Below are 9,485 nucleotides of genomic sequence, written 5' to 3' on the forward strand. Positions count from 1 at the left end.
CCTCTCCACCTCCCTCTCCCTCTCTACCTCCCTCTCCACCTCCCTCTCCCCCTTTCTTCTCTCTCTCCCACGCATCACCTTTCTCTATATCTGCCTATACCCCTCACCTTTCTTCTCTCTCCTCCTCTCTCTCTTCCTCTGTCTCTCCTCTCTCCTCCTCTCTCTCTCCCTCCTTCATTCCCTGCCTCTCTCTCTCTCTCTCTCTCACTCACGTATCACCACCTTCTACCTTCCCCATATCTCCCCCTCTCATTCACAGTGTTCTCTCCATCTCGCAGTGCTGTTTCTTCTTTCTTTCATCGCTCAGTATCCTCCTCTTTTCCCCTTCCTTTCCCTCTCTCTGACTTTAACCTCCTCTCTCCCTTTGTTTCACTCCTCCTCAACCTCTCCATCTCTCTCTCTATCTATGTGATGTTCCCGTTCCCTCTCTCCATCTCTGTTCTTCCATTCCTCTCTTTCCTCTCTATCTCTTTGTTTCCTTTCTCTCTGCTCTTTCTCTCTCTCTCATTCACCCTCCTCTCAATGGTGTGTTTCCCCCCTTTCTCTCTCCATCTCTCCATCTCTCTCTCTCTCTCTCTCTCTCTCTCTTCATCCATTTCTCTCCACATCCTCAGTGCTGTTCCTTCTCTCTCTCCATCTCTCTCACTCTCTGCAGTATTGCCCCCCTCCCTCCTTCCCTCCTTCTCTCCCCCTCTCTTCTCCCTCAGTGCCATTACTCTGGTGTCACATCTAATGAGCTTATGGTCAGACAGGAGAGGATGTGAGAGCTCTGCATAGGCCCAATATTCATTACCCGGCCCTAACCTTTACACAAATGTGCAGAGCAATTTTCTTTTGTCTTCATTTTCTATCTCCCTCTCTTCTCTCTCTCTCTCTCTCTCTCTCTCTCTCTCTCTCTCTCTCTCTCTCTCACACACACACACACATTTTTTCTCTCACTCTCACTCTCTCTCATTCTCTCTATCTCTCTCCTCTCTCTCCCCATCTTCCTCTCATTGTGTGTGCCTTTAGGCTATCACTATCTCTCACATCATATATATACAGTATATATATATATAGAGAGTCTTTCTATCGCCTTTCTCTCTGTGTTTTTGTCTCTCTCACTCACTCTCTGTCCCTCCTTATCTCTCTTACTCCGTCCTCCTCTGTCTCCATTTACTCCTCCTCCTCTTCCTTCTCTCTTCCTCCTCTTCCTTCTCTCTTCCTCCCCTTTCTTCTCTCCTCCTCTAGAGGGGAACTCGTATGGATGGTGCGCCACCGGTCGTCTCTTAAGGCTTAAAGGCAGATTAGTTTCCCTCTTCCCCTCCCTCCCTTAGTTCCCTCTCCACGTATACTAACAGATGGGTTCATTATTTTAAGGCAGCTTGGAAGGAAGCGGTTTGCCTAGTTCAACAGACGTGTTTAATACAACAGCTCCTCTCTCTCTCTGTCTTTTACTCTGTCTCTCATTCGATCCCTCTGTCACAGACAAAACAGACAAACAGACACAAACACAAAACAAACACACACACACACACACACACACACACACACACACACACACACACACACACACACACACACACACACTGACACACACAGACTCTCTCACTCTCTCTTTGCCCTGTGTGTGATATTTCCCTGGTGGTGGGTGCATTACACTTGCTTTCATTTGTCAGGACGAGCTGCTGTCACTTCAGTGTGTTTGCCTTTCTGTCTGCTGACAGCTGCTCTTCTTCACTTTAAGAGTATAGGCAAATAGTGTGTATGTGTGTGTGTGTGCGTGTGCATGTGCGTTCGCGTGCGCGTGCGTGTGTGTGTAGGCTTCCTACCGGCTCCCTCTGCCGATTAGGTAAATGTCAAGTATGGAGACACAGGCCTCTAGGTACCAGAGAAAAGGAAATACAAAATGAAAGATGCTGAACGGAAGACTAGATTTACCCACATACAGACACACACACAGACACACAGACACACACAGACACAGACACAGACACACACCTGCATGTAGACACACACACACACACACACACACACACACACACTGACACAGACGCAGACACAGGCACAGACACAGACACAGACACACCTGCATGTAGACATACACACATCAGACACACACACACACACACACACACACACAGACAAAGAGAGAAAGAGCAAGAGAGAGAGAGAGAGAGAGAGAGAGAGAGAGAGAGATAGAGAGAGAGAGAGAGATATGTCCATTTTCCTCAGGGCCATCTCGTCTGATAATCCCATCTGACGCTTAGGCCACAGGTTAAGCGGCGTAGCACGCCATGCCAAATGCCAGTGCACAGGAAGGGCCCCTAACACAATGCGGCGGAATAACACACACACACACACACACACACACACACACACACACACACACACAAGCTATGTATCTCTGAACCTGCCCTGAAACAACAGGGTCATATCCGCTGATTTATTTCTTTATTTAACCCTCATGTTATCCTTGGGGTTAATTTGACCCCAAGCAACGTTTAACATCATAAAATATATGGTTCACTTTTCTTTTTTTTTTGCTTCATGTTTCTGTCCTGTACAAATATTTTGTACATTGATGTTCCTTGGGGTCAGTCTGACCCCAGCTGTATGAAACATAGGATACATGAATATTTGACACATTATGGATATTATTATTTGATTAGTATGAGAACATATTGTTATTATCATTATTACATACACAAGTACATATTACATACTGTATAAGTCATTTTGGCAGGACTCTATAAGTCAAAAGGGGAAGCAATAGCAAGCCTTTTGGCTGCTGACACTGGATGGGCAATATTGCCAGCCAGGGTTCCAAGGTTCATAAAGGGGTGTGGGGGGGTGGGATTGTTTTGTAGGGCTTTTGATGGTGGTTATTACACTCTTGTTAAGTACCTGTCACAAAAAAAACTGGGTAACAATATGAATTATAATCATTTTCTGAGGGTTTATTTAGCTGGGGTCAAATTGACCCCAAGGATAGAGTGTCGGTAAGTTTTGAGGATAACGCAAGGGTTAAACAGTGACAGGTGCCCACGGAAGTCCCCATAACGCTCATGGAGAGCACACGCATTTGAAGGTGCCGATATTTGTGCCAGTTTCTGCGTTTCTGATCTCTTCAAATGTCAGAGGAATGGCAGGACGTTCCCTGTGTGTGACAGAGACCATGGGAGGGGGATACAGACTGTGGATGGTATTATTATTATTCTAGTCGTTTGTTGCCTATTGACCGTTTCAAGAGAGTTCCATTATCAGCATTATAGTTGTTCCCACAAGGCTTCCGTTTTAACATTCCATATGTTATCTTAATGAAGCGGAAGTAGATTGCGAACAAAATAGAACATTCAAGCATTGTTTTTGTTTTTCTTGTTGAAAGGGTCTTGTCTATTGGATGTAATGGATTGATAATGTAATTGGATGTATTGGATTAGCCTGATGGTAAATCTGCTTCAATGCATCAAATTGCAACATTTATATTTAAAATTGTACACCGGTCCTAACAAATAGAATTAATAATAAATAAATGGGAGAACACTTTTGAGTTCAAAGCAGGGCTTGAAAACGAAATTCTTTTTCAAACGTTCCGTTCCGAACGGTTCAGGTAGGCCTATGTTTAACGTTTTCGTTCTTGCATGCGTTCCGCCACCAACATATCGGTCCTGAACCGGTTCGAACGCTAAAATATCGCTCGTTCTTAAAGTTCCGGCAGTGTTTGGCGGGCCTATCAAGTCTATTTTTGTGGACTTTACCTTAGAATAGACATACTCATTATTTCCCCTTGATTTAGCCTATACCGTAGCTATGCCCAAAAATAATAAATCACAGGCGGCATCAAAAAACATTCAGATGGGCTATCCATCCCATAGCTTACAGACTTACTGTAGGCCTAACCTATGCCTATAAATTATTTCTTATCAAAAATATTTCTGGATACATGCTAAACTCCTTACCTGGTTGTAGCCTAAGTTTTATCCATATGGAGATCTTCAAAGGCTTTGCTTATAATTCCAACCCTGTTTAAAACAAACCTGTCTGTTGCTGACAAGGCCTATCTCAGATTTCCCGTTTAACTCTTCTACATAGAATAGGCTATAATGCGCCAAACATTTCAAATCCGACTTTAAAACGACAAAGGCGTGGACAGGCAAAATAGGCTACGCGCATAGGGTATTCAAACAATTTCCAAAACAGTTTCAGTAGCCTACTAATACGAGGCTGGCCTAAGATCCGAAGTGGCAGACGGATAGGTTACATTACAACAGCAAGACAAAATATACACATTTGGACCAAAATATACACATTTGGACCAAAGGTCCATTTATTCGTTTTTTTTTTTTTTTTTCAAACTGCAGAAATCAAATTATTAGGCTGTTAGCCCTACAATCAAAGAGTAGAACACTTAGATATGCTTTGAAATTTTATAAAATATATAGAGAACTAAAAAAAAACCTTTTATTAACCAGTTTTGTGGATTTCAGAATAACGTTTCTGTTCCGGAACAGTTAAAGACCATTTTGTTTTCGTTTCCGTTTCCGCTCCTCGTAAAATTCCGTAAAATTCCGTTCATTTTGGGTTTTCGTTTTCGTTCCTTGAACCGGTTCGGAGCCCTGGTTCAAAGGTCACCCAACATAACCTCAAGTGTTCTTCCTTTCTCCGGTGTCCCAAACAGAAAATTAAAGCGTTCCCTTCCATGTTCCTGAAGTAGGGTAGATGTTGTTTAAGCATGTTTTTGGGCGCACAACTTTTGTGCGTCACTAATATAAAGCCAGGATTGTGTATGGATTGGACATACAACTTTTTTATTTTTATTATTTTAGTAACAGAATAGCAGACCATGAGGAGCAAACTACTGAAGAGGTTGTCAGAAAGGGTATTCGTTTGCAATGGTGGTCCATGGACCTAGTCCCTGTAGATAGATTCTACACATTAGGGGGCAGCCGTGGCCTACTGGTTAGCGCTTCGGACTTGTAACCGGAGGGTTGCCGGTTTGAACCCCGACCAGTAGGCACGGCTGAAGTGCCCTTGAGCAAGGCACCTAACCCCTCACTGCTCCCCGAGTGCCGCTGTTGTTGCAGGCAGCTCACTGCGTCGGGATTAGTGTGTGCTGAGTGTGTTTCACTAATTCACGGATTGGGATAAATGCAGAGACCAAATTTCCCTCACGGGATCAAAATGGGTATATATACTTAAACATTAGTCTTCACAAGAACCACAATGGCAAACATCCAATTTGTAACCTTTTTACCATTATGAGATGTGTACTGTATGTGTTACAAGACATAGGCCTATCATAAAAATAAACAGTAAATGCCAGTGTTGAGTATGTATGGTTTAGATGGGCAGTGAACCAACTGACGTTTCAGAACAAAGTCTTTATTGGAGGGAATGGGGGGAGCTCAGTCCTGACTGACGTGTGGGTTTGAGTCTCCCTAATCATTTTGGAAAATATTTTTCCTTTGGACACATTTAGCTTTATATACGTAAACAAGTTAAGCAATCTTACCTTAGCATAACATTTTTAGCTGTTGTCAAACGCTACTAACATTGTCAAACCGATCTATCTTACCATTGAGTTTCTACCAATGTACAAAGAGATAGAAAATGAGAGCATTATCATCCTGATCAGTGTTGGGGGTTAGAGTACTCTTATTAGTTTTTTTCTAATCTAGTAATCTAACGCGTTAGTTTTACGAATTCAGTAATCTGTAACTCCGTTATTTTCCAAAATAAGCACTCGTTACTCCGTTTCTTTAAGAATTTCCCTCGATAAGGAAAGTAAAGTCCCTGCTTTTCTGCGTTTAGTCAGATGTGGCTGCTTGCGTGTGCCCTTGTGCCCTGCTCCTTGCCTCTCTCTGTGTGTGTGTGTGTGTGTGTGTGTGTGTGTGTGTGTGTGTGTGTGTGTGTGTGTGTGTGTGCGCGCACACCTGTGTGTGTACGCTACGTGTGTTTGTACCCCGGCAAGATGGCCGAGAAGACAGCGTTTGATTCTTGGAGATACGCGCATTATTTTGAGTTAAACTGCGAAAAGGACAAGAGCATGGTGGTAAAATGCAATCTGTGTTTAGATGGAAAACTTCTGTCAACTGCCAAAAGCTCAACCTCGAATTTAAAAAAACATCTCTCCTCAAAACACCCCTCCACCAAGTTGGTAGGACGTCCTGCTGAGAGAATGGAGGACAGTGGTGGTGCTCTGGCTGCTAAGCAACAGCGTCTTAGTTTTAGTGCTAGCTCGGCTAAAACGGTGTCCGCCAGTGAAATCCACAAGCTTGTGGCTGGTTACGTAGTTGAGGAGATGCTCCCTATTTCTACAGTTGAGTCTCCACTGATATTCTCCTTTTCGTAGAATAATCAATAAAATACCAACGACAAGCACAACGGGGGGAGCGATACCGGACCGAAAAACCTTTGCCAATTACCTGGACAAATGTTATGGAGATATGGAGAAAGAACCGAGAGAACAATTCGATGGCCTGGAATACATCTCTACCACAGCGGACTTATGGACAGCTAATAACAAGAGCTTCATGGGGATGACTGCACATTGGATTCAGCCCTCCACTCTGAAGCGAGGGAAAGCTGCGATCGCGTGTAGGCGAGTGAGAGGAAGGCACACATATGATGTAATTGCCGGGGAGATTGAACAAATCCATATGGCCTCGTTGGGAAAGTGATAGCCACGGTTACTGACAATGGATCTAACTTCGTCAAGGCATTCCAGGTGTTTCACAAAACAGCCTCAGTCTCAGAAGAAGAGGATGAAGACAGGAGTGACAGTGTTACATTTGAGGATCTGAACAATGTGCTGTCCAGCTCTGATGGTGATGCCAATGACGGTATGATCAGTCTCCCTCCACATCACAGATGCGCCTCACACACGCTTAATCTCATATCCACCGACATAGAGAAATGGTTGTCTTCCAACAGTGACACACGAGCAGTGTACAGGAGTGCCATCGCTAAATGTTCGGCACTCTGGACCAAAGCAAGCAGGTCAGCAGTAGCATCAGAAACCGTGGAAAAATTCAGCAGGAGGAAGCTGCTGGTTCCCACATCAACAAGGTGGAACTCCTTCTACGAAGCTTTGTGTAGGATCACAGAAATCACCATCACTGACCTACAAAGCTCATGCACGCAGCTCGGCATCAGGTGCATCACTGACAAGGAGTACCACTTTGTTAAAGAGTACTGCATAGTCGTCAAACCGCTGGCCGTGGCCCTAGATATAGACCCTTTCAACAAGGTAAACAAAAACAATGCTTGAACGTTCTATTTGGGCCCCAATCTACTTCCTCTGCATTAAGATAACATATGGAATGTTAAAAAGGAAGTCTTGTGGGGCCAACTATGATGCTGATAATGGAACTCTCTTGAAAGGGTCCATACTTCAAGGGGAGGAGAACTGTTTTTACGGGACTACCCTGCCCACACTGGAGGCCCTGATGAGGAAAACAGTGGATTTAAAGGCCAACCTCTCCCGGATGACATCTGGCCTGCCCGATGCCATAGTCGAGGGAACTTTGTTTTTCTTCTTCTTCTTCTTAATAATACGCTGGATAGCAAAGAGGCTCTGCTGGCTGCAGTGACAATTCCTAAATTCAAACTGCGCTGGTTAAGGGATGAGGCCAAAAAAGACACAGCGAAGTGCATGCTCGCTGCCGAGTGTCGTGCCCTGGGTCATCCACTGCCAGAGGAACTGCCGCCCGCACCTGTCAGCGGACGAGAAGATGAGTCCGACTTTTTTTCATTTACAGAGGACAAAGAGGACTCAAATTCGGTGGAGACTGAGATTGCTGATTATCTTAAGTCAGGAGTCGAGATCGACACATTAAACAAGTTCCCCATGATCAAGGCAATATTTTTGCGCTTCAATACCCCAACACCCTCCAGTGCGCCTGTGGAGAGGCTGTTCAGCCTCGGGAGTCTTGTTCTAACTCCTAAAAGAAATCGACTCTCAGACAAACGTTTTGAGAATCTTCTTTTACTACGTTTCAATCATTACTTTGAAGATGAACAGTAGGCTAAATGTAGCCTACGTGATGATTATGTGAATGAATGTAGGGCTGTATGCTACAGGTGTCACACGTGACACACATTTTCATTGTTCGTTCAATGTTTTTTTAGTGTCATGCACTGTTCTTTTGTGCACAAACATTTAGATAGGCCTACGGTATAAGTTACATCGTGTTAAGATAAAAGAAAGGAGGAAACGACATCGGACAAGGACATTTGCCTGTAGGTTTTTTTTGGTTTGTTTTTACTATTATTCAGACTATTTGACAGGCCTATTGTATTTTTGCCAGCTGTTAAATTTCCAATTCTAAAAGGTTGCGTGCCTACTGTTAAGCACTTTGTTAGGCCTGCACTTGTAAAGTTGATTTAGGCTATTAATAGAGTGATGCACTGTTCTTTTGTGCGCAGCCTAATACGACATCGGACAAGGATGTTTACTGTTTTTTTGGTTTTGTTTTTCTTAGGCTATTGCTCTGCCTATTACCGGTATATGTTATTCATGGAAGCTGTTCTAATTCTCAAAGGCTGAATTCCTGTTAAATAAAACGTGCAATATGCTGACTGTCTTTCCTGTCATTATCCTACAGTTAGGTTCATGATTGATTCATAAACAGTCAGCACTGTCGGTGCATCTAAAGGAGGATGTGTGTTGCTGCTGCAGGCGGAGACGCACCCCAAACGTGTTTTAATTGTTGGTAACGCACGAGTACTCTAACGCGTTACTTTTATTTATAGGTAACGTAGTAACGTAACGGATTACTTTTAATTGATAGTAACGTAGTAACGTAACTAACTACTTTCAAATGTAACGATACCCAACGCTGATCCTGATACATCAACTTGATGACCTTGGCTGAAATACTCTAATATTAGAACTTGCCATGATCATTGAATTCCCCATATGTTTGGAAACAAGTAAATCAAATTTATTTCTCTGATCTTTGACACCAGTGACACTGAAGTGCAACCAATTTTCCATTCAATTTTGCACAGTTTTGTGGACGATTAAGTCATTGATTGATTGATAGGTTGATCAAATCATCATTCATTACATTCACTCTCTCATTCATAGATCCATCTAGTTCTGTCTAATTCATTCATTCACTGTTGTTGCACATCCTACATAGTAGACCTGCAAGCTGTGTAGGCTGCAAGGTTATGTAACAATGAGGGAAGTGATAGAGGTTGTTTTATGTGTGTGTGTGTGTGTGTGTGTGTGTGTGTGTGTGTGTGTGGATACAGGAGCTGGCTTGGCTGCGGTGACATAGGGCATTTGCATTTAGATTAGCATATATCTATATTAACTTACAGAGCGCCAGGTGGTGAGAGAGAGAGAGAGGGAGAGAGAGAGAGAGAGAGAGAGAGAGAGAGAGAGAGAGAGAGAGAGAGAGGGAAAGGATAAAAGATAAAAGGAAAGTGTGTGTGCGTGCGTGTGGATGAGTTGGTGCCTGTGTTTGAGTGGCTTGGTGTATGTGTGTGTGAAA

The 9,485-nt window shown here is 43.5% G+C and overlaps 1 protein-coding gene across 1 annotated transcript in view; it reads left to right on the top strand.

Annotated features, from left to right (window-relative positions):
* The window catches only part of LOC125289304 (phospholipid-transporting ATPase ABCA1), a 160,116-nt gene that overhangs the window by 30,354 nt on the left and 120,277 nt on the right, over positions 1–9,485 (top strand). The gene's annotated exons all lie outside the window — the stretch shown is intronic.

The sequence above is a fragment of the Alosa alosa genome, chromosome 24 (genome assembly GCF_017589495.1).
Source record: "Alosa alosa isolate M-15738 ecotype Scorff River chromosome 24, AALO_Geno_1.1, whole genome shotgun sequence".
Classification (NCBI taxonomy): Eukaryota; Metazoa; Chordata; class Actinopteri; order Clupeiformes; family Clupeidae; genus Alosa; species Alosa alosa.